Below are 20,499 nucleotides of genomic sequence, written 5' to 3'. Positions count from 1 at the left end.
CATAGCAATAGTAAACACAAAATTTAGAATATTTATTGTATTGTATAGCAATCAAAACATTCAAAACAAACAAAATAGTTTAACTTATTCAACAGGCAAAAAGTATTTCAAAAGCATAATGAAATCCAATTACGTAGTACATAATATAGACAGGAGTGGCATCTAACATTATGCAGATATTTTCTAAATAAAAGGTCCCTGCAGGACAACTATATATAAATATGGGTAAGTGCAGACTAGTTCTGTGGAACCTTTTTGAAATTGAGAGTCTGAAAAACAATACATTTTTCAGGTAGGCACCAAGTTACCCTAAAATTTTTTCACATAGGTTATTTTGACATTTTTTTCATCAGATACTCTACTCATGCCAACAATACATGTGATTTTCCAAGAAAAAAAAATCCCACCAAACCAAAACACCATTGCAGACCCGGTACACTTACATATATCACTCTCGTTGGAAGTGCTATCAGCATAGTCTTTGCAACTAGACCAAAGCATATATTTAACAAGTTTTTATAAATTGTGATGTTCACATGTTTAATTCTTATGCCAACTGTTTTCTGATGAAGACAGCATTGTGCTTTATGCAAGAATGGAAACCTCAAAATAATCACCATAAATCTTCCAAGACTTATGGGAGAATAAACTAGGATGGTCCACAGATACAAGATGAAATCCACAATGTTGGAATTACAAATGTTTACAGCCGCCCAGACTAGAAGACAAGCCCAAACCACCATTAGAAAAATGAAATACGATATGGTCCAAGATATGCCCTTAAAGTTTTGTCTCAACCCTCAGTCTGAATTGTGAGTACTGATCTTCAGTTCAGTCCAGCCAGCAGAAATTGACTGTGCAATTTTATATTGTATTTATTGCACAGACTACGTATATTCTAGAAAGTTCCTTTAGTGCTACACTGTTGTACTTTTTGTCCCAGCAATTTGAGGGCGTGCAAATTCCACAAACTCATCAATAAGAACAGGCCATGCTCCTTCTTCGTCATAATTAGACATATCATCTGCAATAATTGTACTGAATTCTAAAAGAAGATTCCAAATATCTTTCGTTATTGATCGTTTATGATGTTCCAACAAAAATGTATTCCATAAATCTAAGAATTTAAATCTTCCATTAAGCACTAAATTCCAGTAGGCAATGGCCATTTCTAGATCTAACACTTTTTGTCCCGGATTCTTCGCAAAATTGAAAGTAAACTGGTAAAGATCCTTAAATCGTGCTGGTTCTTTCACTTCTTGTTCTATCTTGGGTATCTGGGCCTTTAGTTTTTCTATACTGTCACATCCTAATTCTGTCATGCCCTCCATGAACTCCTGTTTGGAGAACTCACACTGTGTTGCCGCTCTGAATTTCCACGCAACGATCAACATACTAATGCTAACTGGATCGAGTGCCAGGTCGTCACACAATTGCTGTATACCATCTATTCCAATTTTATTTTCATCTTGAGGATCTTTGTATCTATTGTATAGTTGTTCTAACTTCTTCCTGTCTAATGATCCTTTCACCCTCTCTCGTATATAAAATTCAGGATTTTGGAAAAAATTATCTGTTGCAACATCTAACTTCCAGTTATTTAGAGACAGACAACTTACTGCTGTTTTTTCACTAGATTGTGTGATGATCATAAACTGGCGAACTTTGTCCTTCTGCGATGATTTCAACTTGTTCATGTTGGTGTTCTTCCCTCCTCCTCTGGCTCCACAGCGAATGGACGACGGCGGCGGCGGCGGCGGCGGCGGCGGCGGCGGCAGCGGCAGCGGCGTTGGCGGCGGTTGGCGGCGGTTGGCGGCGGTTGGCGGCGGTTGGCGGCAGCGGCGGCGGCGGCGGCGGCGGCTTCTCTTACAGGCTTGCGGAACTCCCGCGCATGCGCAGTGCGGGGCGGCCCGGAGTGGCCCGTGGAGGAAGCCCCGGGCCTCGCGGAGGCGGGGGGACGCAGGCGGGCGGAGGGCGTCGTGCACGGGGCTTCCCCCGGGCGCAGGGGTATCCCGGGCGGGATGGTAGAAGTTTAAATTGATATAAATTCTTTAGTAAACAATTTAGCATTATTAAACAAAGTCAAAGATATACATGCATATGATCCAGCAATTCCACTCCTAGGTATTTATCATAGAGAAATTCCTGCACATTGTTCCAGGGAAGTATACTAGAATCTTCCCAATAGCATTGTTTGTAAGAACATAAAACTAGCAACAACCCAAATGCACATCAAAAGTACCACAGATGGCCGGGCGCGGTGGCTCACGCCTGTAATCCTAGCTCTCTGGGAGGCCGAGGCGGGCGGATTGTTTGAGCTCAGGAGTTCGAAACCAGCCTGAGCAAGAGCGAGACCCCGTCTCTACTAAAAATAGGAAGAAATTAATCGGACAACTAAAAATATATAGAAAAAAAGTAGCCGGGCATGGCGGCGCATGCCTGTAGTCCCAGCTACTCGGGAGGCTGAGGCAGGAGGATCGCTTGAGCCCAGGAGTTTGAGGTTGCTGTGAGCTAGGATGACGCCACGGCACTCTAGCCCGGGCAACACAGTGAGACTCTGTCTCAAAAAAAAAGAAAAGTGGCACAGATAAACTATGGCATATTCATACAAAGAGATCTTATACGGTAATGTGAATGAACAAACCACGCCCACATGCAACAACATGAACAAATCTCAAGAATCTAAGGTCGAGTGAAAAAAAGCAAAAAAGCAAGCTCCGAGTTCTTTTTTTTTTTTTTTGGTAACAACACAATGGAAATAAATTAGTTTGTTTTTTTTCAACCAAATGTCAGTTTGAAGAGAATTTGTATTCTCCATGATAAAGACAATGGCATTCATTTATTTTTTTAAAAGTAAGCCTAATAAACTTGTGAAATCAGTTTGCTCTCCCTGGGGGGGGGGGCAGAAAAGAAGAAAAGAAGCAAGCTGTAGAATATGTTCAGTATGCATCCATTTATGCAAAGGTCAAAAGCATGCAAAAGTAATATGTTGTTAGAGACACAAACATTCAGAAATACTATAAAGAAAATCATAGCAATAGTAAACACAAAATTTAGAATATTTGTTACCTCTGAGGAGATATAGAAAGGGATAAAATCTGGGCAGGAGTAGTAGCAAGGGCTACAAGATAACATTTATGTTCCTTTTTTTTTTTTTTTCAAGGTAATGTTCATATTACACTGGCTGCTAAGTAGAGGTGTGTGTTGTATTTTTTTTTTTTTACCTAAGCCATAGTATATAAATATTCTTTTGTTCTACTCAATGTTTAATTAAAAAAAATTTTAAACCAGAGCAATTAAAGTGTCTTTGATGCAGAGTCTGTTTGCTAGGTTTGTTTCTCATTTGTTTGCAATTGTAAGAACTTGTTTATCTCAGAAGTTCTTAAGAAGGACCATTTGAGCCTCCAACTAAAAGGCATGCTTTGCCAAATAAAATTAGAGTCTTAGATCTGGAAATGCTCTTAGAAAATAATCTGATGCAGGCACCAGCCTCAAGGCCTGAGAGTGTCCCAATGGAAACTCAAAGTTTGGAGACATAGCCATCCCATCCTACTCTCAGACTGCTCTCAATATTTTACCTTTAGGACAATCAAAAGTTATTCCTTAAAGTCTGCCTAAAATCATTCTTGCTCTAATATTCTATACTGGAAAAAGCCACAGATTAGGAAGAGGGGCTTGAAACTCCAAGCAATGAGACCCCAGCTGGCTGTTTTACCTGAGCTCAAATTTCCACCTCTAAGAAAACTACATCCCAGGGACTGAAAAAATATTGAGGGTAGACAGTGGAATTGTTCTTCATAATCACTGAAAAATTAAGGGAAACCAAGAAGTGTCAAAGACTAAGGATGGGCGATTTTCAAACCAGTCAAAACATGGAGTGTGGAAACTATAGACGTGAAAAAATATCCATTGTGTCCTAAGCTTTATTTTAGAACATGTTATTAACCAGAAAAATAGGAAGAGTTTTTTAGAATCATGATAATTTAGAATCAGCAATGGTTCAAAAAGAACAAATCCAGCCAAAGTAATTTCATTTCCTTGGTTTACTCAAGAGAATGTCTCCTCCAGTACACCTAGTTTACATAAAGGCCTATTTACTGATTTATGAATTGCATTCCCAGAAAGCAATAACTTTTCAACTTTTTTGACCACAGCCCACAGTAAGAAATTAGTTTTATCTTGTGACTCAGCATACACATACATATATATGACTGAAAAATAAGTTTTCCAAAACAATACTTTAGGTGTGTTGCCCTCCTATATTTGCTATTCTATCCCATTTTAGTTTTGAAACAGTCCTGGTCATGACCCACTAACAAATTTCATGACCCACTAATGGGTAACATCCTCTCAGAAGGTGTGCTGTAGGACTTTGTGTAGTGAAAGAAGAATTAAGAATAAATATGTAGAACATAATAAAGCTGGATAGGACAGAATCTTAGTTTTGTTCCTCATAAAGGGGACTCTGAGAAAAGGACTTGGGTGCAGGTAGTTTAGTTGGGAGGTGATCCCAGGAAACACAGTGAGAAAGTAGGGGAAATGAGAAAGGGAAAAGACAATAATAATGTGCTGATAAGCAGGTTACTCCTGGGGGCACCTGGACTCATTCTCACTGGGGAGCCTCCAGGGAAACACAACCCAGAGACATAGAAGCTGGGGCATTTATCCACTGACTCCCCCTCTTTCTTGGCTGAGGGCTGGACTCAGGGGTGTTAAATGCCCTACTCTTCTATAACTTATGGCTGAGCAAACTCCCACAGCACTGGAGAAAGCCTAAAGGCAAAGCCTTTGAGACATAGAGACATCAAAGGCAAGAAGCTGTCACATGTTCAGGAATTGCCCACTTCTGCTGAGGTGAATGCAAAGGTGGGCTGAGGGGAGATGGCACAGGGCGTGAACAGCATTGACTACAGATGGGCAAAAACAGCAGATGAAGAAATCATTGTAGGCAGTGGCTGGTTTGAAACCTACAAGGAGGAATTTAATAGAGGTTATAAACATGAAGTCTTGTATTTCCCTTTCCACACTAAGCTGTGCACCCAGCATGGGGAAGACCTGGCAGGCTTGGGAAAGAGTGACCAGCTGTTGCCCACATTGTGAGCCAGCAGGTGAAGCAGCTTCTATTAATAAAAAAGAGAGAGCAACAGTGGCCTGTAAGAGGACAGAGGCTAAACCACAGAAGTGTGGCTTGTTCTAGACTGAACCAACCATACTAGAGTATCAGGCCATTTAGACCAATTTCCTTTTCCCTTTTATTTTTAGTTGACAAACAATAATTGTACATATTTATGGGATACAGAGTGATATTTTTTTTATCTTTTTTTTTTTGAGACAGAGTCTCACTCTTTTTGCCTAGGCTAGAGTGCCGTGGCGTCAGCCTAGCTCACAGCAACCTCACACTCCTGGGCTCAAGCGACCCTTCTGCCTCAGCCTCCCGAGTAGCTGGGACTACAGGCATGCGCCACCATGCCTGGCTAATTTTTTTCTATATATTTTTAGTTGTCTGATTAATTTCTTCCTATTTTTTGGTAGAGACGGGGTCTCGCTCTTGTTCAGGCTGGTCTCGAACTCCTGAGCTCAAACAATCCGCCCGCCTCGGCCTCCCAGAGAGCTAGGATTACAGGCGTAAGCCACCGCGCCCGGCCAAGAGTGATATTTTGATATGTGTATACAATGTGTAATGATCAAATCAGGGTAATTAGCATATCCATCACCTCTAATATTTATCACTTGGGGCCACATTTTGAAAAGGACAGATATACTGGAAGATGCTAGAAAGAAAAACCAGAAAGTGACCAATATGGGCTAGCTTTCATCACAACAAATAAGTAAACAAATAAATAAAAAGTTTGTCGAATGGGAAAGAACCTTTAGATTTGTATCGTGAAAAAAATTAGACTAAGGGAAATAGAATCCCTGTACTCTGATTTCTCAATGGCTGTCACATGGATAAAAATAGAGAAAGAGAGACTTACCCCGTGCAGTTGCAAAAGTTAGAAATGAGGACACTGACTTGAAGTTAAGCAGAGCTGGTTTCAACCTAATTTGAGGCAGGACTTTCTAAGGCTTCGAGAAAATCTTGAGACACCATCAAAGCTTACTGAAGCTGAAAGTACTCTCATGAGGCTGAAGGATGCTGGCAAGGTGGGTGAGATGGGGGAGTCCTGCACTGGGGATTAGGGCGGAGTTCTAAGGCACTTTCCAAGGTTAAGATTCCATGCTTCTGTGAAATTGTAATACCAAATAATGTGTCACACACAGTCTCCAGATCGACTTTTACGTCTTGGAAAAGCAATCTTTGCGGAGGAGTGGTGGACAGAAAGATGGAGGAAGGGGTGAAACAAGACTCTAAAAGTAAAAGAGAGAAATAATAAAAAGGCAGAGTGATGAATGCCCAGAAAAGATCATTTCCTCAGCCCTGGGGAGGAAGGAAGGATCTGTGGCTTTCAATCCACTGATGCTCACAAACTCGGGCTCCTGATTCTTCCTCTGCTGTAAAAGAAAGGTGGGAGGTAGAAGAGAGAAGCCTTAGAGAATACTAATTTCCTATGTCTCAGATTCAATTCAAAGAGAGAAACAAGAGGCGTCAGTGCTGTCATTTAGAAAATTAGCTCCAGACTCTTTATCACACATATTGTTGGAGCCTCAGAGCACAGATATGCAGGGAAACTATGAGTCCAGATGTGCCCTGGCTTGTTAAAAGCACTCACAGCGAATATTAAACAAGTAGGCACCCTGGGGTGGGGGCCAAGATCACTGCATGATTATTGCTGTGATTGTGGGCTGTGGTAAATGCCTCTTTTTAAGTAGGATTCTGCAACACTGATGGTACAAACATAAGGCAGGTGACAGGAAGCAAAGGTACTGTGGAGAGCAGAATAAAAGGGCTTTAAAAGGAAAGTGAATTTTAAAAATGGATGTTAAAAGTGACTTACTGCATAATAAAGGACATTAGTGGAATATTAAGTTCTGGGGCCCGAGTAAAAATCAGGGATCATGCCATAAGCCACTTGTCTCCTCTTACACACTTTTCAGAACCTGCCCACCATTAGAGTTATCTCTCTTTTGTATACTTTTTATAAACATTTTATTTTTTAAAAAGTACACAATTCAATGAATTATCACAAACTGACACACCCATGTAAACAGTACTCAGATCAAGAAATAGAACACAACCAGAATCCTGCCCCTATCTTGACTTCTAACATCACAAGTTGGTTTTCTTTCATATAATGTATTGAAAGAAAGATGTGAGTGGATTAAAAACTCAGTGTGTTATCTTCAGAAGTGAGATTCTGGGAGTAGCATAGAGTCTATATAGAAGACTAGGAGTAAATCAATGAATCAATGGAGTGGGATGCTAAGAATCCTCATCTAGCTCTGCTACTAGGTAGCCATGTGACTTTGGCCAGCCCCACCATCACTCAGTTGCCTTAGTTTCTTTCTGTTTAAACATGAAATTGATGTATTATATTGAAGATTTTTAAAATTAAGATGTAGGCACTGTATCAGAGGGAAAGACTTGATTTCAAGATTTTAAGACGGTTATAGATGAGGCGGGAGAAAAGACTGACGAAATGACAGAGTAGCTGGAGAAAAGGAGAGAAGGTTTTAGATACCAGGGTTGGATGCTCTAGTGGAAAGCAGTATGACCCCATTTTAGACTTCAGTCACGATTGGTTCAAAAGAGAAGACTTCAAAAGAGCCCATTAAATTGGAGGATTTGGCATTTGTTGATATTTTGAACAGAACATGGATATTAACACAAATGTTGTTTTCCAAACCTCAGCCCTTGCTGGAACTATTCAGTTCTAATTTCAGATGTCTGCTCAAAATAAGAATGTGTGGCTGGTTCATTTGTGATTAGAAATAGCTTGGATGGAGTAGGAAGCTGAGCCAAACACCTGAGCCAGGGCCACCTATCCCATGACTTATGTGGCTCATGGGTCTCCTGCTCAAAGTGGCTCATGGGTCTGACTACACTGGGAAATAAACCATGCAGTTCCTCACAGTTAATTCTTGTATAGATGAGTGGATATCATTTCACTTACGTTTTAAAGCTGTTTAATGTTTAATGATAATAATATAAGGGCCAAAATAAAAGCAATTAGTTGAAAAGTTTAACAAAAGCCTCATCTACATGAAAGATCATCTTTTACTGAATCTCTCCCAATTCCATGATTTCCATTTCCCGGGCTACAGGTAAGATTTCTCATTCACTCCTCAAATGAGCTATCTAATAAAGCAGAAGAAGGACATTATCTTAGTCCATTTTCTGTTATTATAACAGAATACTACAGACTGGGTAATTTATAAAGAAAAGAAATTTATTTGGTTCACAGTTCTGGAGGCTGGGAAGTCCAAGGGCATGGCACTGGCATCTGGTGAGGCCTTAGTGCTGCATCATCCCATGGTGGAAAGGTAGAAGGTGGAAGTGAGTCCATAAGACAGAGAGAAAATGGGGACTGAACTCCCCCCTTTTATCAGGAACTAACTTCTGTGGTAAAATGATTAATCCAATCCTGAGAGCAAAGCCCTAGTGATCTAATCACCTCTTAAAGGCCCACTTCTTAATACTGTTACAATGACAATTAAATCTCAAAGTGAGTTTCAGAGGGGACATTCAAACCATAGCAGACATATAGCATTTGACACATGATCATTCTGCATAGTTACATTCCTTTCATTATTAATATATAATTATTGGCACTACCGCATGAAAAAAAGGCTTTGAATGGAACTGAGTTTACTTAAAGGAACAAACATAACTGTGCTAGGTACAGATATAGTACCCTTTTGAACTTTCAAGGTGACTCCATAAGACCACTATTTCCCACTTTTTAAATTGTGTTTTTTTCTTCTCTCATCCTAGTAAATATATTTTTGTAAAGCAGGAAGATTTGGAAACCTTTCCAATGATAAAGATTCCAATCATTTCTCTAAACTGTAATATTTATAAAACCTTGTGCGAAAGACTTTTTACCATCTGCAATAAAATCAAGAGATATTTATCAAGGTCTAACAATAATCTTGGCACCACAGTCCAGAAAAAGTAGTAAAGAAAGAAAGGAAGGAACGAATGAGTGAAAGAAAGAAGGAAGGGAGAAAGGAAATCACCTATTTGGCTCCCATGAAAAGGATAATGTAACATTAAAAAACAAGTCACGAGATTCCAGTTTGGGGTAAAATGGAGTAATCACACTCCACCCTGTCTTTCCTACTAAATGCAGTTGAAAAACCTGAGCAAAATATATTGAACAGCTATTTGATAACTCTGAAAAGTAAACAAACATTAGGAGGCAGACTGGAGAAGAATACAGAATTTAAAGTACCACTGAATTGCTGGTGACCTTCCCATTTTTCCTCCAGTATCTTCTGGACTAGATTCAAGTCAGACTAAACACATAAGTAGACACGGGGTGCAGAAATAATTGAAGCAGAAGCCCTCCAGCCCTCACTCTAAGAGTGGGAAAGGGGACTTCTAATGCTTTAGGGAGAATGGAGAAACTACCAAAACTCACCCAAGATGAAATAGATAATCTTACTAAAAAGAAATCTCCAGGCCCAGATGATTACACTGGTGAATTCTACCTAATATTTAAAGAATAAATAATACCTATACCAAATTTTAATAATCCACTCATGAATTGACGAGCACTTGGGTTGTTTCCACATCCTTGCAATAGTGAATTGTGCTGCCATAAACATTTGGGTGGGTGCAGATGTCTTTATTATAGAATATCTTTTGCTCTTTTGGGTAGATGCCTAATAGTGCTATTGCTGGATCGAATGGTATTTCTATTTTTAGCTCTTTGAGGTATCTCCAAATTCTTTTCCACAGAGGTTGCACTAATTTGCAGTCCCACCAGCAGTGTAAGAGTGTTCCTGTCTCTCCACATCCTCGTCAGCACCTCTTATATTTTCCTGGATTGAACTTGAGCCCATTATCCAAAGTGAAGTATCACAAGATCGGAAGAATGGGCTCCACTTGTACTCGCCATCACATTGGCACTAACTGATTAACACTATGGTGCTCACATGGCAGTAATATTCTCCAGGGATTAGGGGGATGGGGGGTAAACTCACAACTAAAGGACACGGGGAGCATTGTAGAGGGGAAGGGCATGCCTCTAACCCTCACTTGGGTGAGGCAAAGACATAAAATGTAACCAAAATGTTTGTACCCTCATAATACCCTGAAATAAAAAAAGAGAATAAATAATACCAATTGTACAGAATAGCTTCCACAAAATAGAAGTGGAAGGAACATGTCCCAACATATTTTACAAGGCCAGCATTACACTGATGCCAAAACCAGACAAAACATTACATAAAAATAAAACTACAAGACAATATCCATCATGAACACAGATGCAAAAATACTCAACAAAATATTACTCAATAAAACCTAGCAATACATAAAAAGAATAATATACCAATACCAAATGGTATATATCCTGAGAATGTGAAGCTGGCTTAATATTCAAAAATCAATCAGTCAGTGTAACCCACAACATTAACAGACTAACGAAGAAAATCCACATGACCATATCAATTGATATGGAAAATGCATTTAACAAAATTTAACATCCATTCATGATAAAAACTTACAGCACACTAGAAAGAGAAAAGAACTTCCTCAACCTGATAAAGAGATCTACAGAAAGCCTACAATTAACATCATACTTCATGGTGAAAGACTAAGGTGCTTCTCCCCTAAGATTGGGAACAACACAATGATGTCCATTCTCACTACTCTTATTCAGTATTATACTGATAGTCATAGCCAGCGTGATAAGAGAAGACAGAAATAAAAGATACGAAGATCAGAAAGGAAGAAATAAACTTGTCCCTATTCACAGATGACATGATTGTCTATGTATTAATAGAAAATTCCAAAGAATCTACAAAATAACACCTGAGGTTAGCAAGATCACAAGATACAATGTCAAAACATCAAACTCAATTGTATTTCTATATGATAGCCATGAACCATTAGAGAGTGAAATCAAGGAAATATATATTTCTGGTAGCTCCAGAAAAGAAATACTTAGTTATAGATCTAACAAAACATGTACTGGATCTGTATGCTGAAAATTATAAAATGCTCATGAAAGAAATCAAATAAGACTTAAATAGATGGAGAAATGTACTGTGTCATGGATTGGAAGATTCAAATATTAAAGATGTCAGGTCTCCCCAAATTGATCATATTAATAGATTTAACATAATTCAAATGAAAATATGAGTAAGATTTTTTGTAGATACAGAGAAGCTCATTTTAAAATTTATATGGAATTTATAGCCAAAACAATTTTGGAAAAGAAGAATAAAGTTGGAGAAATTACACTACTCAATGTTAAGACATATTAGAAAGCTACAGTAATCAAGACAGTATTGGTATTGGTGAAGAGATAATCATATAGATCAATGGATCAGAATAAATAACCCAGAAACAGATCTGAATAAAAATTGCCAATTAATTTTTGAAAAGGATACAAAAGCAACTGAGTAGAGTTTATTATGTGGCAAATATACCTAAAGTATAAAGCTGTTTTTTAAAACTGTGTGTGTTCTTCTCACAGTTTTTTTTTTTTATTTATTCCAGGAATTTCAGGAATGTAAAATGTATGAAGAGGGGCCTTTGGGATTCACAAAAATGTAAAATTATTTGGGACACTGCAGCTGTTCATCCAAGCTTCTTTTTTTTCCAAATTTAGAAACTAGATGAAAAATGTTCTGTTACTTCCTTCTCACACAATCGGTATCCTTATTAAGCACTCAGCATTGAATTTAATATTAGGTCCCGGAGAAAAAAATAATATATGATAACATAAAATAATACATTTCAAACTTTACCATTGATTACAAATGGATTCAAAGAAAAACTGACGGTCAAAGTAAATCTCTTACACATCAATAGTACCATGGAACACTAAAGCCCTTTGTTACGGGGGCCCAAATGATGCAAGTTACTTGAAATGAAAGGATGTCAGAGAACTTGAGGGCAGAACAAGAAGGCAGTGGGAAATTTTTTTAGGGAGCCCTAAAAACCAGACTGGTTTGGAAAAGCATGGTAGGAGACACCCACGTCCACTTGAGCTTACAGTAAATGATCTGCCTCAAATTGCTAGTGGCCAGTGGTTATTTAAGTCATGGCTAGCAATTTGTGGGTGTCTGTCACATAAAGTCCAGTGAGAGACCCAGAGAAAATGGCTAGTCAGCCCTCTACAAGGAGTAGAAATGTGTGCAAGCTGTTTTGTGGGAGGTAGTATAACCATACCTTATATTTGCATTGTACATTACAAATCACTTCCCTAGGAGAGCAGGTGGCTTTGTTCACATTTGGCAGATGAAAGCAGAAGTTAAGTTGGCTGAGTTCATCCAGTTAGCAGATGGATAATGATATTGAGCCTCTTTTCATATATCTTCTTTGGTTTAAGTGTCTGTTCAAATATTTTGCCGATTTTAAAAGTTGATTTGCTTGTTTTCTTGTTAGTGAGTTTATAGAATTCTTTATATATTTGTCTTTTCATTCACTTAATAATGTCATTGGAAGAGCAGAAATTTTTAATTTGGATGAAGTACGATTTAGCCATTATACCTTTTATAGGCCATACTTTTGGTGTCATATGTAAGAAATCTTTACCTAATTCAAGCTCAGAAAGATTTTCTTCTGTTATTATCAAGAAATTTTATAATTATAGATTTTATGTTTGGGTCTATGATCTATTTTCAGTTAATTTTTGCTTAATAAACTCTTTGACTTTGATGAAAGGAAAAGACAGAACTCAGGGGGAGTGGGGAGGAAGGTGATGCTAGTACCAGTAAGCGTTGGCAAATGAGCCTTGGATATTCCAAGGCTGCAGATTTACTCAGTTCTATTGATTTTCAATGAATCTGGGCATGCCACATTCTGTAGCTAAACAGGCTAATACATTTGGCTAGCTAAACTGAGGTCCAGCATTTAATCAGAATGTACCCAGCAAACGTCCTGGAAAATTAAACTCCCGTCTTTAATATGCCCTCCCAAACCAGCCCTGTAATGGACTGCCTGCAAAGTTGGCCACCAACAATTCCTCCTACCCTGCACATGCATAACACTTCCCCCATTAAGAGGTGGGAGTCTTATCTACTACCACCATCACCCCAAATCTGGACCTGCCTTTGATTTGCTTTACCTAATAGAATGTGACAGAAGTGATGCTGTGACAGCTCTGGGTCTATGCCTTATGTATCCTGGCAGTATTGGCTTTCATTCATCAGGAAGCCAGCTACATGCAAAGAAGTTCATTTACAGCCGGGGTGTGGTGGCTCACGCCTGTAATCCTAGCACTCTGGGAGGCCGAGGCAGGCGGATCGTTTGAGTTCAGAGTTCGAGACCAGCCTGAACAAGAGCAAGACCCTGTCTCTACTAAAAACAGAAAGAAATTAGCTGGACAACTAAAAATATATAGAAAAAATTAGCCAGGCATGGTGGTGCATGCCTGTAGTCCCAGCTACTCGGGAGGCTGAGGCAGGAGGATTGCTTGAGCCCAGGAGTTTGAGGTTGCTGTGAGCTAGGCTGACGCCACGGCACTCACTCTAGCCCGGGCAACAAAGCGAGACTCTGTTTCAAAAAAAAAAAAAAAAAAAAAAAGAAAAAAAGGAGTCCATTTACCCTCCTGGAGAGAAAGGTAATGTGGAGAGATGGAGAAGAGCTAGATAATGGGAAACTGCAGAGAGGTAGAGAGAGAGGCTGGCCATCCCAGATAAAGTACCAGACAGGTGAGTGGAGCCAACTTCAATCCTCCAGTCCCAGATGAGCTGCCCCAGCCAACACCTATGGACAAGAGATGAACTGTCCCCCTGAGCCCTACCCAAACTGCAGAATCATGAGCAAATAGTTGCTGATGATTAAAGCCACTAAATTTTGGAGTGGTTTCTTATACAGCAATAAAGAAGTGAAACAATCCCCAAGTTTTCATCACAGAAGCCTCCCTTATAGTCCACTCACTGACCTAGATAGCTCTATTCAGCAGGAATCAATTCAGTAGAAAGAACTTTGGATCAGAAACCAAAATACCGGGTTAAGTTCCAGCTTAACTGTTGCCTGTGTGAGTTCCCTCAAAAGCAGGCCCTAAGACAAGGTATAAGTAGTTGATTTGGAAGGTGATCCCAGGAAGCACAGTGATGAATTGGAGAAGAGACAAAGAGAAGAAGAGAAAGACAAAAAGAGCTCACTGGGTACCTGATGTGGGTCACTGCTGTGGACAACTAGAGCTCCACCCTCCTGAGGACTTTTCCTCTCTTTTACCCAAATACCACCCTTGTGTAACTTCTACCCCATTAAGCATACTCTTAAATGTCCATTTTAACTTGATTTTGTTAAGGAAAAAAAAATGGCCATGGAGTAGGTGGCTGGTGAGAGAATGATCCCTGCCAAACATGAGCTTCCAGAGACAGCCTTGCTTCTACTGCTGTTTCACCAGAGACAATGTTCCACCTCTATTCAAATATTTTTGCACAGGACCCCAAAAGGAAGACTCTAGACAGAGTCCATGACACCCATAGTCTCAGGCACTCTGCCTTTAAATAGCCGAGACAATTAAGACAGGATGTGACTTGTAAAATGTTACTTTTGGCCCTATTTTACAGAGCCAACAAAAAGAGTTAAAAGGATAGCTTTCTAAATGAAGGCATCACTCTGGTCCAAGGGAAAAACAGTATTTTCTCCAATTTAGGCTCCTTCTATTGTTTAATATTATGAAGGGCCAAAGTGTGTCCCTGCCCAATGCCTAGAGCTGGCAGAGAGAAGAAGCAGGAAAAAGACGCCTGTCTAAATCTGAGGTCAGCCCAAAGCAGGGCTCAACAAATGCCAATTCTTGTTCCCACCAAGGGGCATTCCCCAAGACCTGAAGTCTGACAGTCCCCATTCAACACAGACAGGTGAAAGGAGGACTAGCCTTTAGAGTAAAACCAGATAGCAGAACAAAAGCAATTTGTGATGTGGCATATGGTCCTCCAAAGGCTTAGCTGTTCTCCACAGAGCTCAACTGAGACACAGGGAAGATGTTTGTTTTGTGAAGTTTGGATTCAGTTGAGGGGTCTCACTTGGGGATCTGGAGGGCATATGTGGCCTTGAGGATGGAGGTTCCCCACTCCCGCCTGGCTGAGGCCATGTGGCATCAGAGAGCTACAGAACATGGGAAGAAGACACTGAGCAGGAAAAGTGCTCTCTTCGGCATTACATTCACATTTGGGGACCATCAGATTTCCTCTGTTTCCTGGCAAATGAGATGAGTCCACTTCTTTACGGTTCTGTTCAGAAGGCAAAAACAAATCAAGAACCCATCCATTCATATCAGCTCTTGAGGCTTCACCTCCATTTGCCTAGATCTTTGTCCTCCTGTCAGGACAAAGATCTAGGCAAAACTATTTCAAAGGTACACCCATGATATGAATACCTTCCCAGCAGAACACTCTGTAAACACTTAAAACAGTGTTTCTCGATGTGGGCACTATGGGCATTTTGTTGGGGCCAGTTCTTTATTGTGTAAGTCTGTCCTGCACATTAAAAGGTTTTTAGCACCCCTAGCCTGGGCCCACTAAATGCTGGAAGGGCCCTTTCTCCATCACTGTGACAACCAGTATCACCACTATGTATTTCCAAATATCCTGTAGGGGACTTGTGGTGGCATGGAAATTTCACGAAGATATCTTTTTTCAGTAAAGAAAGTAAGTTGCAGAACTTTCTTAAACCTATTTATGCCCTGTCCGCATATATCTTTGTGGATATTTTTTTCTTTGTAGTTGAGGTAAGCATATATGGTAAAGTGCACAAATCTTAGGTGTATACGGCTCAATACATTTTTACATATGTGTATACTCATGAAACGCTCACCCAGATCAAGATACAGAACACTTTTGGAACTCTAGAAGACTCCCTGGTGGCCCCTACCATTGGCTACCCCTTAAAGACAGCCACTAATCTGACTTTTAACACCATGGACTAGTTTTGCACGTTGTTGTTGAACTTCACATAAACGAAATTGTCCTGTGAACTCTTTTGTGTCTGGCTTCTTTCACTCTACATTATGTCTGCAAGTTTTCTCTCTGTTGTTGCATGTGGCAATACATTCTTTTTCACCTTTTTTGTCTCTTTAAATATCACGTGCATAAAAATATATACCAGTTTATATCAAACTATTAAGAGTGGCAACTTCAGAAAAAGAAAAAAGAGAATGGAGTCAGGAGGAAAATGAGGGAGTGGAGCTGCTTTCAACTTTTTATGCCTGTTTGAATATTTTCCTAATGAGCAGGTTTTATGTTTATGATTTTTAAAAGCATTCATCAGAGGACAGGTTCAGCTCATCTGCAATATCAAATAGGCCATTTTAAAGATATGCATAACTATTTAGACCACCAAGCCAAGCAAAGTAAGCTATAACATAGAGTTCTATTTTCTGACCCCAAAGAAGTATAGAAATAGAAGTTGTCAGTTGTCTCATCTATTTTTGCTGAAAATCAAGGTCTGGGTGGCTTTCTCATCCCTCACTCCCCTCTGTTATCTTTGGCATCCAACCCATGGAGGAAGTAAAATAACTTAGGGGTTCCTCACACCTTACCTTCAAGCCTCAATGTCACTGGGACTTTAAAACTAAGTGACAACACAGCAATTACAAACCCTCTGAAAGCAAACAATGAAAAGTGCAGTCCCAAGGCTGTGACATCACTGACCCTGACAGAGAATGGCAAAGGAAGAAGTTCTGGAATAATAGAGAGTGAACTGAGCTTTGAGAAGGGAGGCACAACTGCCTTGTGCAGACAGCTGCTGTCTGGGGACTGCAGCCTCCCTCTGATCTGAATGCATCCTGAGGATTTCCCATGGAGAGGAGGGTCACTCATTGTGAGCTAGAGCACCAATGAAAGCCATCTGGACTTCGCTGGCCTGGAAAGATGGGTTTGGAATTTGGATGAGGAAATTTTGCAGAGGAGAGTATTCTGAAAGAGGCAATAATATGCAGAGGAGGAGGGAGAAACATCCCAAGGGCTATTTCCCCATTTTATTCACATTTTAATACACAAAAAACATATTTTAAAGAACACATGTTTGCAACTGTCAAGAGCTGGTGGTTTTCAATTTGAGGAAACTTCCTCTAACCAAGTATGCACAGGGACAGATGTGGGACATATGATGCTACCCAAAGGTTGTGTTTTTTGTTCTTCCCCTTCTCCACCCCCCTAAGACTGCAGTGGTCACTGCCACCAGCAAATGCTTCAGGAAATTTAATGTCATGTTCCCAAATGTCCTGTCCTGAAACCGAAAACACAGTTTTCATTAAAAACGACAAATGTGAAGCCATAGTCTAATGAGATGTTCAGAGAAAACAATTTGGAAATGTCCATACCAGTGGTTCTCATCCTCAAGTGTGCATCAGAATTACTCAGAAATTCTGTTAAAACACAGATTGCTAAGTCCAACTTCCCCCATGCCCAGCTTCCGATTCAGTAGCTGTGGGGTGTGGCCTGAGAATGTATATATCTAATAAGTTCCCAGGTGATGCTCCTGCTGTTACTGCTGATCTGCCGACCACACTTTGAGATCCTGTCGTCCTCACTATTCCTCCCTGTCCTCTCTCGGAGATTAACAAGGTACATTAGCATGTCGATGACCTTGAGAAGTCCTGCAATAAAGAAACCACCTTATCCTAGCATTTCCCAACTTCATTATAATGCATCCTGCTGCCCACAGAACGTCTATGAGCCTCTCTGGAAAGTGGTGCTTCAAGGAAGAGCGTAGGAGGCGGTGGAAGGCTGTGGGCCATATCACGTAGCAGGATCCTGGCAGGGCAGCAGATCTGGAGAGACCAGAGCCTGCTGCCCAGAAATCCAGACAGCATCAAGGAAGTCTGCCAACAGATAACAGAGATCGGTCCACCTCCAGCCTCAAGTTAGGACACAGGGTCTTAGCCAAGATTTGGTAAGTGTAAAACAGGGACCTAGTTTTCAAAGGGACTAAGATATCAGGATGTTACCAAGCCTCAAACCTAGAGCATGAGACACCCAGTTATGTGTCAGGTAAATTAACAGTACAGTATACAATGCTAGTTACAGCACGCTGGCCTGGACCTCCAAGATAAGTACTGAGCTGAGCCTTATGGTGGGGAAGAAGCAGTCTCAAACACCTAGGGATTCTGTTAAAAGGTAGGTTCTGATCTCATAGGTCTGAGACGGCATTCAAAATTCTACATTTCCATAAAGCTCCCAGGGGAGGCTGGTTCTCAAACCACACTTTGAGTACGAAGGTCTTGGATTATGGGTTGGCAAAGTTTTTCTGTTAAAAAAAAAAAGTCTTTCGGCTTTAGAGGCCATATAGTCTCTGTCACAACTACTCAACTCATCAAGTAGCAGTAGACAATACCCAAACGAATGAACATGGCTGTGTTCCAATGACACTGAAATTTGAAGTTTATATCATTTTTCTTCTTCTTCTTCTGTTGATTTTTCAAACTAGTTTCAAATGTTGAAACCATTTTTAGCTCAGCTGATCATATAAAAACAGGTAGTGAGCCATGTTTTGCATGCCTGGACTCAGTTTGCAGACCCCTACCCTAGATTACTGGCCCCTATCCAAGATCTACCAAATCAAAATATACAGAGGTTGGGCCAAGGAAAGCTCATTTCATCAGACTCACCTAGTGATCCTAATTTAGCCTGTCCAAACACCTTTGCTGGGTCGGGAATCACTTACCCACCCATTCCCCTGAAAGGGCGAGAGGCCGCCTTTAAGTGCTGTTAAGAGTTCAATCTTTCTGATTTGTCCAATTCGTGGAGCTTGAGGGGCTTAATGTGAGGAGCTGGGTGTACAATCCTGACTACCCCACTGTCTCACTCTCACCCACATTCCAAAGTGCTACCTCCTCCCTAACCCCAGTGGCATCGGTTTTTGGAATGAAGATAAGTAGTCCCTGTGTCTTGAAAGGTTGCTCAGTTCCAGGAATTCTCAGTACCAGGACAAGGTCTTGCCAGGGGGGGCAGGAGCAGCCCTGATCACATTAGCCTGGTTTTCTTAAGGAGCTGAAGTTATTCATAAGGTACATCTTAGCTGCAGAGAAAAGCCATGCAGGGGCCCTGTAACCAATCAATCTGAAGATGTGCTTTGCCACTGTTCAAGGGTAGGCCAAGCAGGGGCTGCACTCCTGGCAGGAAGACTTAAAAGAAGATGAAGTTAAGGGCTGTCTAATGATGCATTTGTTTTTGAGTTAGAGAAGGGAGGAGAAATTTAAAGGCTGTACATGCTTATCTCAGGAATGTCGGGGACTTAGGAAAGGAAGACCAGAGGATTCAAGGATGAAGGCAAAGCCAACAGGAAAAGGGAGAGGAGGGGAAATGAGCCATTTTATGACAGTTATAAACAGGCAAGGCACCCTGTCTTGGCAAAGGGCTGAACTCATTCATCAGACCAGTACTTCTCAAATTTTACCATGTATAAGAATCATCAGAGGGGTCTTGTTAAAATGCAGATGCTGGTCCAGTAGGTCTTGGGTGGGGCCTGAGCTTCTGCCCCTCCCAAGAGTACACAGATGCTTCTGGTATGTGAGCACAGCTTTTGGTTTTGTTCTCCTTTCACATAGCCACAAGCTATAAAAGAATATGGGGTCCATAGCTTTGTCCCATTTGGGGCTGAGCTGCTGACATCCAGGACTGCATGTATGGTTGTTCAGGGAGTTCCCTGCACCACAGCACTCAATGTTACCTCCACCAAATGAGCAAGTAGGGTCTCAAATCCAACCTTCCCTCCACTGTCTAAGTCTTGAGTTTTGTCTACCTCTATACTTTTCCTCCCATCCAAGTATTAACCAGGCCCGACCCTGCTTAGCTTCTAAGATCAGATGAGATCTGGCACGTTCAGGGTGGTATGGCCATAGACTATACTTTTCCTAATTAGCCCAAAGTCTATCTCCTGACCAAGCCCTATGTCCAAAGATTTACATGTGTTCAGACAGGGCATTTTTTTTTGTAATTGACTCAAAGGTGCTTTATGAGCTAGCAGTGGCCCTACAGCCAGCAGTGAGAGGGGGGCAGGCACCAGTGGCTGACTCCTGCCAGTGTTCTGCCACAGTTGAATCCTGAAAGCATTATGCTAACTGAAAGAAGCCAGACACAAAAGGACAAATACTGTGTGGTTCCATTTTCATGGAGGGACAATAATAGGCGAATCTAAAGAGACAGAAAACAGATTAGTGATTGCCTAGGGCTGGGGGTGATCAGGGATTGAGGAATGATGACTTAGGGGCTTGGAATTTCTTTTGGAGGTAATGAAAACATTCTAAAATTGATTGTGGTGACAGATACACAACTCTGTGAATATGCTAAGACTATGAAATTGTAAAGTTCATATGGGTGAATTGTATGGTAAGTGAATTATATTGCAATAAAACTGTTAAAAATGTCATCACAAATTAGTTGAGGAACTCAAAGCAAGTGGTGTAGAGAGAAAGCATTTGGGACCCTGAT

The 20,499-nt window shown here is 40.6% G+C and overlaps 1 protein-coding gene and 1 pseudogene across 4 annotated transcripts in view; both read right to left on the bottom strand.

Moving 5' to 3' along the window:
• Positions 1-20,499, bottom strand: part of SRPX (sushi-repeat containing protein, X-linked) — an 84,421-nt gene that overhangs the window by 56,462 nt on the left and 7,460 nt on the right. The window lies entirely within an intron of this gene.
• Positions 918-1,697, bottom strand: LOC105808450 (annotated as a pseudogene).

This window comes from Propithecus coquereli, unplaced genomic scaffold (assembly GCF_000956105.1).
Source record: "Propithecus coquereli isolate 6110/MARCELLA unplaced genomic scaffold, Pcoq_1.0 Scaffold173, whole genome shotgun sequence".
Classification (NCBI taxonomy): Eukaryota; Metazoa; Chordata; class Mammalia; order Primates; family Indriidae; genus Propithecus; species Propithecus coquereli.
The sequence above is the reverse complement of the archived record's forward strand: the minus strand, read 5'-3'. Positions and strand labels throughout refer to the sequence as shown.